Source organism: Pelodiscus sinensis, chromosome 5 (genome assembly GCF_052426305.1).
Source record: "Pelodiscus sinensis isolate ZL-2025 chromosome 5, ASM5242630v1, whole genome shotgun sequence".
Taxonomy (NCBI): domain Eukaryota; kingdom Metazoa; phylum Chordata; order Testudines; family Trionychidae; genus Pelodiscus; species Pelodiscus sinensis.
Window position 1 is genome coordinate 67,113,646 of NC_143056.1, and position 12,896 is coordinate 67,126,541.

The 12,896-nt window shown below is 48.6% G+C and overlaps 1 protein-coding gene and 1 long non-coding RNA gene across 6 annotated transcripts in view; one reads left to right on the top strand and one right to left on the bottom strand.

Moving 5' to 3' along the window:
• PSEN1 (presenilin 1) overlaps window positions 1-8,505 on the bottom strand; it is a 64,175-nt gene extending 55,670 nt beyond the window's left edge. For 2 of the 4 annotated variants that reach the window (XM_014576287.4, XM_014576283.4), the window contains exon 1: window positions 8,372-8,505. The gene's annotated coding sequence lies outside the window, so the exon portion shown is untranslated. Of the gene's footprint in view, window positions 1-1,781; window positions 2,035-2,248; window positions 2,887-8,320 lie in introns of those variants that run through there. The other 2 variants (XM_014576285.4, XM_014576284.4) reach the window with 2 other exon arrangements.
• A 205-nt stretch (window positions 8,506-8,710) lies between these two features.
• LOC102445085 (uncharacterized) overlaps window positions 8,711-12,896 on the top strand; it is a 32,614-nt gene continuing 28,428 nt past the window's right edge. For both annotated transcript variants that reach the window (XR_016349664.1, XR_016349663.1), the window contains exon 1: window positions 8,711-8,847. This is a non-coding gene — a long non-coding RNA (uncharacterized LOC102445085). The remainder of the gene's footprint in view (window positions 8,848-12,896) is intronic.

Consider the following 12,896-nt stretch of genomic DNA (forward strand, 5'->3'; position numbering starts at 1 on the left):
ACCGGGGGAATCTGGCTTTTTTTTTTAAGTAGCATAACTATGTACAGATTATCTAGGTAGAACTATATATACAGAAAGAAAAAAAGTTTTTTTTAAACGTTCACAAGTGAAGCTATATCTAAAAACTAAATAACTAAATAAGACTAAAAACTAATTATTGCTAACTAATTCTAAATTTTTTCAGTCAGGGTGAGGAGAAACAATTCACTCCTCCTATGATTGTGAATGGTTAGAAGGAACTGGCGAGAACCGGACCATGTGCAGCCTCAGAAACGGCAAGAAAGTGTACGCGGCGATGTCGTCGTGCATGCACGGTCTGGCTAAACCACGGCTAATGAATCTCTGACCTGCGGCGCCTGACACCTACAGTGACAAGCCTGACACCTACAGTGAAGCACCCACGGGCACACTACCTGAAGCAGCAGCTAGGGAGTCCCCAGCTGACTCTGGGTTCCATGTGGTTCCAGGGAAATGCTGCAGGTAGCCCTCAGCTGATCCTGGGCTCCACAGCTGCCCCTCTGAATCATCGCAAAGGCGGCGTTTTAAAGAGGCAGCCCACCACGCAGCTGATCCTGGGCTCCACAGCTGCCCATTTGAAAGGCGCACAGGCGGCATTTTAAAGGTGCAACTGCTGCACCTCTGAAAAGCTGCCTGGGGGTTTCAAAGCAGCAGCGTCACTGTGCAACTCTGCCACTTTGAAGTACCCCTTCCCTCCCCTACCTTTGCTGCCTCTGTCTGATAGAGGCAGCAAAGGGGGTGGGGAATATCGACTTGTCGACTAGTCAAAATACTATCCAATAAGCAAATGCTCATCGGATAGTCGACTAGTCTTTTATAGCCTTAGTTTAATTATGCAGATAGCAGCTATCCAGGAGATCTTAAATCAGTGCAGATGCAGCGGTACAGCTGTGTCACTGTAAGGTCTTTATGGGGAGACTTGTCTCTACCCGGCTTCCTTGTCTGCTTTGCCGGTAGGTCCCTTATATAGGCATAGTTATGCTAATGTAAATTCAAAGAGTAGGCAGGGAATGGCGTCTGGGCGGATGGTCCTTCCTCGGACATCAGGAGTGTCAGAGGGTGCTCCAGGTCTTCCTCGATAGACAGACTTGTAGAGCAAAGAGTCTCTTTGCTGTTTGGGAAGGTAGGCTGGTGGTCCTTCTTACACGATGGTGACTGAGTGGGGCACCTGCAGATGCATGGGGAACGCCCATGGATTCCATGGACCCCATTAGGTAGGCCAGAAGCCACATGAACTACTGTGGGCCAGTTTACGGTGTCACAGGAGGAAACAGTGCCAGGGTTTGTGCTGGTGGCAGCGAAACAGACCATGATGCAAGACTCTCTAAGAGGACATTTGTCCGGTGACCAGGATGGTCCTGAATAGGGGTGTTTAAACAGTCGATGGAATTTCCACTGACTATTTAATTAGTCGATAAGGGTGTTCCACTTTGAAATGTAGCAAGAGTCCACCCAGCTGTTACATTTCAAAAATTGAAATGCGGCATAGAGCTTTGAGTCCTCCATTGGCCCCAAGCTTCACACAGCGCTTCCACTTTGAAATGTACAAGAGCCCCAGCGGGCTCCTCGGAGCTGGAGCTGAGGGGAACTAGCTTTTAAGCTGGCTTCCCCCAGCAGCTCCTCCTCTTTCCTCTCCCCTTCCTGCCTCTTTCTGATACAGGTAGTAAGGGCGGGGAGGGAGGGGGGAGAAGTGACTAATCGAATAGCGTGTCGACTAGCTGAAACTTTTGCTTACTGGACAGTCAACTAGTCAATCAGCTTACATTCCTAGAACAGCGGGCTCCTGTTGGAACAATATGAGGCCACGGATGAGTGTTGAGACTGGCTCCTCAGAGACAACGGGGGCCTGGAGATCTGTGCCAGGTCCTGGGCACTGAGTGGTGCTGGACTGGTGCTGTATTGTGAAGCAGAATGGAACCAGATGCGACGCCTGCGCTCTCTCAAGGTGCATTCTGAGGCGGAAGGTGCAGTGATCAGCAAGCAAAGGGATGGGGCCAGCAGACCAGAGATCTGTCCCTGGAAGCACAAGGGGAGAGTGGTGAGCAACATCCTTGGGAATGCCTAACATGGTGGCAGATATGTGCGTCCTCAGGTATGTACCCCGTTGCCAGCAAGCCCCCCTCGATCTGTCGGAGCCCATGAATCAAGAGGTCTGCATCAGACTACCGGTCCCTTGTTTACTAGTAAAAGAGGGCACATGATGGAAAGTTTCTTTGGAAGAAGAACCTACCTGAGAGGAGATTGAGGGGTCCCAGCATGGTCTTCCCCTTCTGCCAGGGCTCAACTATGGCAGGCTTTGGCAGCAACAACATGAATAGGATCTCTCAGGCTGCCTGAAGAGCCTCTGGTGGGCTGCCTGGAGTTGGTGGTGGGGAACAGTCTGGACTACCACATTCCAGAACAGCCATGGAGGTCGACCGCACCACTTGAGTCAGTGCCGTATTAACCATCTACTTGGGTTTGTCTTCATATGGACCCAGCGATCTGCCCCTCTGAGGATTCTTGGTCCTTAGTTGAGGCCGAGAATAGGGAATGGTGCCGTGTACCTCTTGGCACTGGTGGCGCATTGTGCACAGAAGCACCTGTAGTCAGTGCTGAGTCAGAATGCTGGTCTTGAGCTGGAGCTGATTTCAAAAAGAAGCCTTTAACTGCAGCCTAAAAGATTTGAAAATGTGGCACCTGTCAATAATATGTCCCTGCCAACAGCACAAGCCTTGGCACCATTTACTCCTGACGCACTGCAAATGGGACCACAGCAGCTCATGTGTTCTCTGGCCCTGTGGCCTACCCAATGGGGTCTATGGAACTCATGGGGGTTCCTCATGTGTGACGGCACGTCGAGGTCCCCCACCTCCTGCACCCCCGTACTGGCACGAACAGACTCCACCAGCCAGTAGAATAGAGGGAGTTTATTGCTTCTCCAGGATACAGCACAGCACAGATGTAATCTGGTTACAGGAACTGGGGCTAGGAGGCCTCAGTGCCCCCCCTTGAGATGGAGGGCGGCTGGGCCCTACAATCCCAGCCCCCTCCCTAGCTCCTTCTCCCTTGCTTCCCAGACAGAAACTACCACTCTCCTCCAGCCCTGCCTCCCAGCCAGGGCTCCACTCCGCCTTCTTTCCATTGTTCCACTCCCTGGGAGATAACTGGTCGGACAGGTTTGGAGCCCCCTTGCATAATGACTCATCCCCTTCCCTGCTGGGCCGTGCTACAGACAGCAGAGGTCACCCACAGCCCACTGCCCAGCATAGCAACCAGCAAGGTACCCCCCATTACGTCACACCATACCTCCGTAGGTGTGCCACTCAGTGTCTGAGGTGTCAGAAGGAACACCCCTTTTCAGGCAGGCATCAGTGCCAGAAGCTATTAGCTCAACAACAGGTCCTAAACACTGAAGACACTTGAGCTACGTCTACACTCAAGGCTTTTTGTGCAAGCACGGCGGTTCTTGCGCAAAAACTTGCGGAGCGTCTACACTGCACACGTGTACTTGAGCAACTAAATTTACAGTAAAGCATCAGAAAAGAGGGCTTCTTGTGCAAGAAGGCAGTGTGGACAGGCAACAGAGGTTTCTTGCGCAAGAAACCCCTATGGTTAAAATGGCCATCAGAGCTTTCTTGCGCAAGAGAGCCTCTATACCGCCATGGACACTCTTGCACAAAAGCACATGGCAGTGCAGACACACTCTTGCGCAAGACCTTTTGTGCAAGAAGCCTGCAGTGTAGACATAGCCTTATTCTGTGGGTCACTAACAGGCATAGGCCTGAGGCAACTAACAGGACTTAAAGCAGGGTAGATAGAAGCAGGGCATGCCCCGTCCTGGGGCTAATGTCTCAAAGGAACTTCTAATTAGCAATGTCCCTCAGCCACGTGTATTGTCCAAACCAGACAGTCTCTAAGACAGTGGTCTCCAACCTTTAATCACAAGATTACTTTTTGAATTTAAATACAATGTAAAATCTCTCTCAAACCCAAATACCCTTGCCCTGCCTCCTTTGTGCCACTTCTCCCTCTGCCCTCCCTTCCTGCCTCCCCCATTCTCCCTCCCTTTCACCAGGCAGGGGCAGAGGGTTGGGGCACAGGCTTTGGTCTTGGGCTAAGGGATTTGGAATGTGAGGGGGCTCTGAGCTGAGCCCTGGGCAGGGAGTTAGGGTGCAGGAAGGGGTTCAGAGTACAGGCTCCGTAAGGGAGTTTAGGTCCAGGGGGCTCAGGGCAAGGGCAACAGCTTGCGGTGCAAGAGGGGGTTCATGACTAGGGCAGGGGTTCAGAGCTGGCTCCATCTGGACACTGATTACCTCAGGTGGCTCCTGGGTGGTGGTGCAATGGGGCTAAGACAAGCTCACCCTGACTTGGCCCTGCACCACTCCCAAAAGTAGCCAACAAACCTCCTGCATCCCAAGACCTGTTGTACATTCCCCCCCCCCCCCCCCGCCGAGTTTTTGGAGATAGGATACAGGGTGGAAGAGGGGGCACCCTGATATCAGCGACTCTCTGCTCTTTCTCCTGCGCTACACTGCAAGCAGGAGGCTTCCAGGAGAGGGGGAAGCAGCTCCAAGGCCCAGGGCAGGAGGTGTGCAGCAGTGGTGGGAGGGGCAAATGAAGTGCTGTGCTTGATAGCCTCTTGGCCAAGCCAGTCAGGATCACCTGTCAGAGGCTCCAAGATCTACCATAGATCCCGATCTACTGGTTGGTGACCACTGCTCTAAAACAAAGGATAAATGGACAAGTCAAATATCAGAAATGGCAATACTCAGAAACTTGTAGGGGAACATTTTAACTTATGTGGGCACTCATTAATGGATTTAAAAGTAGCCATCCTTCTACAAAGGAATTTCATTAGCTAACTACAGAGTGTGCAGAATTCAACTCATGCAAATTTGACACTCTCATGAATTGAACAAAGACCTGAAATAGATGGGCCATTATAAAACCTGCTTTCCTTACATTCAACACCCAATTGACATCAAAAGCGAAGTATGGGACACTTCCAGCCCATTCAATTAGCCTCATTAACATGGCACTATAATTGAAAGGTACACCCCCCGAACCCAATGCCCTTCTTTTTCTGTTATAAATTGTGGGAGCACCCCTTTTCTCTCCTCTCTGCTCATCTGAAGAAGTGGGTTTTGCCCCGAAAGCTCATGATACTATATATAAGGTGCTACAGGACAACTTGTGTTTCTAAAGCTCTATTATCAACTAAAGGAAAAACTGATTTACAAGTGATCAAGACAAGACAGCAAGCACTGTAGCAGTGAAGTTCCAAGCATAGTCACTGATAGCAAGAAGGAATTGGGTGGAGGTGGCTGGCAGCACTCTATATCACACACTCTGTGTGCACCACTCTGTAGGGCGTCAAAGCCTACCTCTACGGGTACTGAGGAGGGAAAATCTTCCAGCACCAGTGCACAGAGCGACCAAGCACACCTATGTTAAATGGACATGAGCAAGCACTCAAACAATACTGAGTTCAGTTCTGGTGCCCACAATTCAAGGATGTTGATGAACTGGAGAAGGTACAGATAAGATCCATGAGATGAACTGAAGGATTAGAAAACATGATATACCAGGATAAACTCAAGCAGCTCAATCTAACAAAAAGGCAGCTTAAGGGCAACCTGATCACAGCCCTCAAGTACCTATGTGGGGAAAAAATATTTAATAATGGGTTCTTCAATCTAGCACTGAAAGGTAAAACATAATCCAATAGCTGGAAGTTAAAACTAGCCAAATTCAAACTGAAAATAAGTAGGGCCCAGAGTCCCATGGACCCCCCCCTGCACTCAGAGCCCCCCAGTGCCAGCGCCCCATCCTAAACACCTCAGTGCCAGTTCCTTACCTCTTAGAGCCCCCCACCACCTGTTTCCAAAGCTCCACTGCACCCAAACTCCCCTGAGACCCTCCAGGCCAGTCCCCAATATCAGCCCCATCCTCAGAGCACCACAGTGCCAGCCCTCCCCGTATAGCTTCCAGAGCCCCCCAGCACTAGCCCCACTCCTGGAGCCCCCAGTGCCTGCCCCACCCCCCTCACCTAGCCCTGCACTGATGCCTGCATGGTAGAGACTCTGGGGGCTGGGGTACAACACCAGCACCTCCCCTCCCATCACAGCTGTTGGGAGAGGCATGTCCTGCCCCACCTCTTAGCCAACCAGCACTGGGCAGGGGTAGGGTCTCCTCCAAATATGGAAGAACGCCTCCCTGTGCAGCAGGAGGGCCACATTGCGCAGGGTCTCTTCCCAACCACAGAAGAGCGCTTCCCTGCTCTGCGCGGCCCTCCCGCCACGTCTCTCCCAACAGCCGCGGCGAGAGCAGTATACCCTAACCCCAGCCCCTAGAACTGCTGTGGCCTGGCAGCAGGCCGTGGCCCAGCAATTGGGAACCGCTGATCTAGAAGTTAGAGTATTACAATTAGTAGCAGTCTGACAACGGATTGTGACCAATGTCATCACCAGCAGCAGCTATCACCAGCATTCCTAGAAGTTTCAGTGCTTGTGGTAAGATTAGTGGATAGTCAAGATGTGGTCAATACTCTCTCTTCTCCCATTATTCACAATGAAGGAACTTGCAGGATTGAATTGGCTATTGTCACTTAGAAAACAGTGAATGTTTGATATGCTTTAGTAACTCCCACTGTCTGCCCTAGCATAACACTAGCTGTGGCAGAATTAATTGGATTCCTAACCCTATGATACATTAAACAAGTCACCCAGTTTCTCTCCTCCCTAAATCTCAGTCTGTACAATGCTGTAGTTTAGTTTCTTGTATATCCACTTCACTGTGATCCTCTTTACTCCACTTTGAAGTATCTGCCACTACATGTATCCTACACAGATGTTAAGTCATCCCTCTAAAGAGCAATGCAATATGCATTTGGTTATATTCTTAAGACTTTTTCTTATTTCTTGAAGTTGTAGATATATATCTAGCAATGCTGTGGAAGCAATGGCAGGGCTGAAAACGACACATCACTGCTTGGTGAACTGTTGATTTAGAAGAGGTAGACAGACAGACTGAGATGGATGTCCTCATTTCTATGAAAACAAGAATGTAATCATAAAGTAGCATCTGAGAGGTGCAGTATTTAGAAGTCACCTTGTTATCAGAAATATTCAAAATCCCAACAATAATTAAGACACTCCTTTCTTGAAAAACCTGTAGATCTGCCTCTGCAGCACTCCTCAGAATCAGAGGCAAGCACAGAACTCAGGTCTTCCAGGTACTGAGAAGACCTGGATCTCTTCACGTTGAGTACAAATAAAACCAGTGTTGACCAATAAGACAACGAATAAAAACAGCTGTAAAATTAAAATACATATCCTAAATATGCTAATGACCAGTGCAATGTAAAGCCATAGATCAAAAAAGAGTGCAAGAATTCCTGCTACACTCTTCTTCAGGACAAATTCTGTTTCCAACGACTTCACAAGAAGTTTGCTCGAAGGAACCGCCTCTCCCTATCAGAATTGACTACCACTGGGGTACTAGGCAGTTTTCACAAAAATCTTCACTTCTTACCACACAATTCTAAGGTTTGTTTCAAGAGCAAATATAACTCCAACCTTCCATCAACCACACTATTATCCCACAAAACTAGAATGGCTTAAATGCTCGTCTCTCTTATTAATGAATTAAAAACATCACTCCAGTCTCAAGTCAGATGTTGAAAAGGTGGGAGGACCTTACAGTAGGTTAGATGAAACTTCAAGCAGCTGCTGCCCTGAAGAACCCTTTCGCTGATGTCAAAAGAAGTTAAAAATAGATACATGTGATTCCGCACATCAAGTGTGACCCTTCCTATATCTGTGACTGTCACTAAAGCTTTTTTTTTCCTTTGGTGATTCATGTGAGAAAATATTTGGTGCGGGTTAAAGATGTCACCGTTAAGCTCTGGATACAGGATGTGGAGGGGGGTGCACAGCACCAAAGGCTCCAACCAGCCCACCAGCAACCCCGTAACGCCCTTTGAGGCAAATATCTTTTTGTCCCGCTCCCGGGCAGCGCCCGGCACGGAGGAGGAGCTCTGTCGGGGTCAGGACTGGGGCTCGGGGAGCACAATCGCCATCAACTCAGGTGTGGGGGAAGGAAGAGCCGCTTTCTCAGCCATGAGCCTCCCATCGGCCCCGCCGCCCCGGACACAAGCAGGGGCCGCCCAGGCACCTGCCCCTCCCTAGGCCTGCGGGCTCAGCGGCTGCCGGAGGCTCGCAGAGGGGCGGACGGGCCCGTACAAGGCGCCCCAGTCTGGGCTCGGGAAGAGCGCAGCGCCGCTGCCACAGAGGCTGAAGCCGCCCCCGCCGGGACTCACCCGAGACTATGGGTGCCCCCCAGAGCACGGTCCCCTCCGCCCGCCACTCACCGCCGCTAGCTACTTGGTTCCCCGAGCGTGTCCGGTCCCAATTACTTCCGGCCCAAGCCCCGCCCCACCCCGTGATCTCATTTCCGTCTCGTCCAGTTGCTCGGGTAACCCACCCCCAGCCCTGCCCAGCTGCAGTAACGTGCAGGGGCGCCGCGGAGCACGCTGGGCCCGGCAGCCAGAGGGCAAAAGGCTCGGACGTTGGGCGCCGTGTTTGAGTGACAGGTTCGCTCGCGCCTGTGCGCGTTGCAGTTGCAGCGATCCCAGGTGCTGGGTCCAGGGCGCAGCGGCAGAACCCGCGTTTTCCCTCCAGGGCCAGTGCGCACCCCTTGGACCTCCGCCCCGCCCGAAGCTGGGGGGCGGGAGGAGAGAAAGAGAGAATAGGGGAAGATTGAGCAAACTCTGTGTCGGATGATCAATCAGCCGCGAACTGCACCTACGCGATCAGAAAGCTCCGCGATATCGCACCTTAGAAAAAGGTATTAGGGTTGGAAGAGGCTCTGCTCTGATATTTGCTTTTTTCTCCACTGTAAACTAGTTGGATCTTTTCCTCAAACAGGCATCTCTCCCTATACGGATAGTCACCCACCAAACAACTTTAGATATTACTTAAAAATGCCAGGAATAACCTGGCCTTCAAGAGTTGTTATGCTAAAAATTTTGGGTAGCAGCCTACTTACTGAAAAGTTACAACTTCAGTTTTTCAATAGTCATGGCTTATTCACAATTTTACAGAAAGCATAAACCTACTACCCCATGGTAGTACGGAGGAGGTTAGTCATTTACTGGCTGCACAGTAAAAATACTGCTGTAAAGAGTCTTCGAAGATCTTGATCTTGAAACATTCTAAAAATAAAGTCTAGAGCAGGATGAAAAGGAAAGCGAGAAGCCTCCCACAACATAGAGAAATTTCTCACCATGAAATCACTCAGGATCACGTCAGACATTAAGCATATTAAAGTAGCATAGCAAAAGAAAAGCAGCTGGTAAGTTAAGACATATGCATGATTTTTTTCTTAGCACAAATCCAAATGTAACAGAAAATGAGAGGCTGCTGCAGTCAGCAAATAGACTATATCCCAGCTTCACGTGTGTCAATTTCTGGTCTACTTACCATAAAGATGTGTGCCCTCTGTGATCCCATCTACACAGCAGGGCTAAAGCTGAAATAAGCTATGCAACTTGAGCTATGTCAATTGCGTAGCTTAAGTCAAAATAGCTTATTTCAGGTTTTGGCACTGTCTACAAAGCAGGAAGTCCAAGTTAGAGCACTCTTCCTTCTACTTCCCTTACTCATAAAATGAGGGTTATAGGAGTTGGAGTAAGAATTGCTCCATCTTGACATCATTTCCACACGAACTATGTTATTTCAAAAAAACATGTTATTCCATGCTGTATAGACATAGCCTAAGCCTTCCCACCCAAACTGGTCATAGGATACAGGCTCAAGTCACTCAAATGTTAGGACCCTGCTCTAGTTACACTGTAGTATAAAAGGAGCTGCCAAAACAAAAGAGATAAAGCTTTCTTTAGATGAAAGTAGGCTCAGGCTGTGGTTAAAAAACGAGGGCATAAAAATGCAACTGATAAAAATGGAAAGCCTTGAACATCAGACTAGAAAAATCTCCAAGAGAACTGGGAAGCCTTTTTTAGATATTCACAACTGAAGTAAACAAAACACTTACTATAAGCAACAATCCTGCAATCACCAAGAGATGGAGTAGATCTTAGAACTGTAGGAAGAAGCTGAGTGAACGAAATGGATGAAGTGGGCACTCTGCCAAAGTTAGTTAGCTATTTTATCTAAAACTTTGAGGTGTTACTCTGCCAGGTGAATCTAGCTATCAAATAGAATTTTCTTGGCATTGCAGTTTTACTGAGTTAATATGAACATTTTCATCTCCAGTAAGCTGCTTTTGGTTCTTTAATGTTTTTGCAGGCCTGAAGTAAGGCTTTTGTGTTTAGCCATGGTAGCTGCATCTGTTTGCAATGTTCAAGTGAGGAGATTCTGGATATAAGCTTCTCCTCAAAGGAGAAGGTAGGTTGTGATTCAGTGGGGTACTCAGCGTACAAAAAAGGTGTTTGGTAGTTAGTATGTCATAGGATATAGACTTCCTCCTGCCTTTAAATAACCCATAAAAACAGATGGCATACTGCACAATTGTGTTTTTATCTTTCTGTTGTACATCAGTAGTATTGAGTTTGTCCCCTTTTGATCAATTACTAGGTGGATGGAGGATTAGAGAAGGGGAATGCTTCAAGAACAGGGAGCCATTGCCCTATATTTCCCAAATTGAGAGATATGAATGTTTTTTTCAAGATTTGTTTTTTTAAATCAATATTATAAATGAAAGAATCATAGAATACCAGGACTGGAAGGGACCTCTAGAGGTCATCGAGTCCAGTCCCCTGCCCTCATGGCAGGACCAAATACTGTCTAGACCATCCCTGATAGACATTTATCTAACCTACTCTTAAATATCTCCAGAGATATTCCACAACCTCCCTGGACAATTTATTCCAGTGTTTGACTACCCTAACAGTTAGGAACTTTTTCCTAATGTCCAACCTAAGCCTCCCTTGCTGCAGTTTAAGCCCATTGCTTCTTGTTCTATCCCCAGAGGCCAAGATAAACAAGTTTTCTTCCTCCTCATTATGACACCCTTTTAGAAATCTGAAAACTGCTATCATGTCCCCTCCCAATCTTCTCTTTTCTAAACTAAACAAACCCAATTCCTTCAGCCTTCCCTCATAGGTCATATTCTCTAGACTTTTAATCATTCTTGTTGCTCTTCTCTGGACCCTCTCCAATTTCTCCACATCTTTCTTGAAATGCGGTGCCCAGAACTGGACACAATACTCCAATTGAGGTCTAACCAGTGCAGAGTAGAGTGGAAGAATGACTTCTCGTGTCTTGCTCACAACACACTTCATATAAAGTCAGTAAGCCTGTCAGAGTACAATAATGCAGCCATAATGGAGGCAAATTCTGGTTCAAAATGGAATATCTTACCTTATCTATTCTATTTCAAGGATGATCCTGAGTTCATTTTCAAAATGCCAAAACCCTATTTGAGATGACTATATAGCCTACTAGCTGGAGTTACCTGGCTGTGGGGTCCTGCCAGGGGTGCTCTGTGTGAGGGGAGGGCACGAGCACGGGACCTAGGGCAGGGGTGCCCCGTGTGAAGGGCGGGTGGGGTGGCTCAGCTCGTGCCCAGAGCTGCAGGGGGCAACGACCCCAACACCCGCCTCGAAACTTTCACCCCGCTACTTGCTGCACCATGGGGCTGTGCCGGGGGCTCCCCTCTCCTGCAGGCCGCAGCGAGCAGGTGCCGGGCTCCCCGCCACGCGACCAGGAAGCTGCACCGGACCCTAGGCCACTCCCAGCACCGTCGCCGCCACCTCCCCACTGGGCTTGCCCCATTGCACCTGCAACCGCCCCTTAGCGGCAGCCACGAGCTCCAACCTGCCGTTCAGCATCCCTTGGTCGCTGCCCGAGGGGAGGGGCTGTGGCCGAGTGACATCACGGGCAGAAGGGAGGAGGGAGCTCTCCTGCCCTGGACATGCCTCTGCAGTGGAATGGCCTGGTAGAGGCAAGTGAGGCAGCTGCCGCTCAGAGTGCCACCCCTCCCCTCGCGCCTCTGCCACCAGCCTCAGTGAGTGACTGTCCCTGCCGCTTCTCCCGGGAAGCTGCTTCTCCCTGCACTGCCAAAAGTTCCTTAAAACCTGGAGGAAAGGTTACCCCATGCAAAGTTTGGTTGAGGTAGCTCTTATAGTGCTCAAGTTATTAGTGCACAAACAAACATTCTCCTTTATATATTAGATAAAATAAATGAGATTCTTTAAAATCTAGAACTATAGTTTTATGAAATTCTATGTAAGAGGATGTTGTGAAGGCCAAAACTATAATAGGGTTCAAAAGAGAACTAGATACATTCATGGAGGATAGGTCCATCAATGGTTATTAGCAGGGATGGTGTACATAGCCACTGTTTGCCAGAAGCTGGGAATGTGCAATGGGATGGATCACTTTATGTATCTGGTTTGTTCATTCTGTTTGGGGCACCTGGCATTGGCCATTGTCAGAAGAGAGGATAATGGGCTAGGTGGACTTTTGGTCTGACCCAGTATGACCACTCTTATGTTCTCATGTTATTGACAATTAGATTCCTAGGTAGTAAGGACCCCTTAGCATTTATTTATATTGACAGCTTTACCAAGTCTGCCTGTTAAGTCATAGTTTGTCCCATTTGACAGATCCTGCTCCTTAACACTAAGCTGAAATCCTAGCCCCACTGAAGTCAATAGTAAAATTCCCACTCATTTCAATAAAGCCAGGATTTCACCTCAGGTATCAATTACATGGTCCAAAATTATGCCACCTACAGTTAGTTGATAGCTGCACCAAAATAGAAAGTATTAATTTATCTTTGTGACACCGGTATACAAAGTTAAGTGTGAAAGTTAAGTATTTTCTGCATCTGTAAAATGGGGAGAGGGTCAAATTCATCCATGGCATAACTCT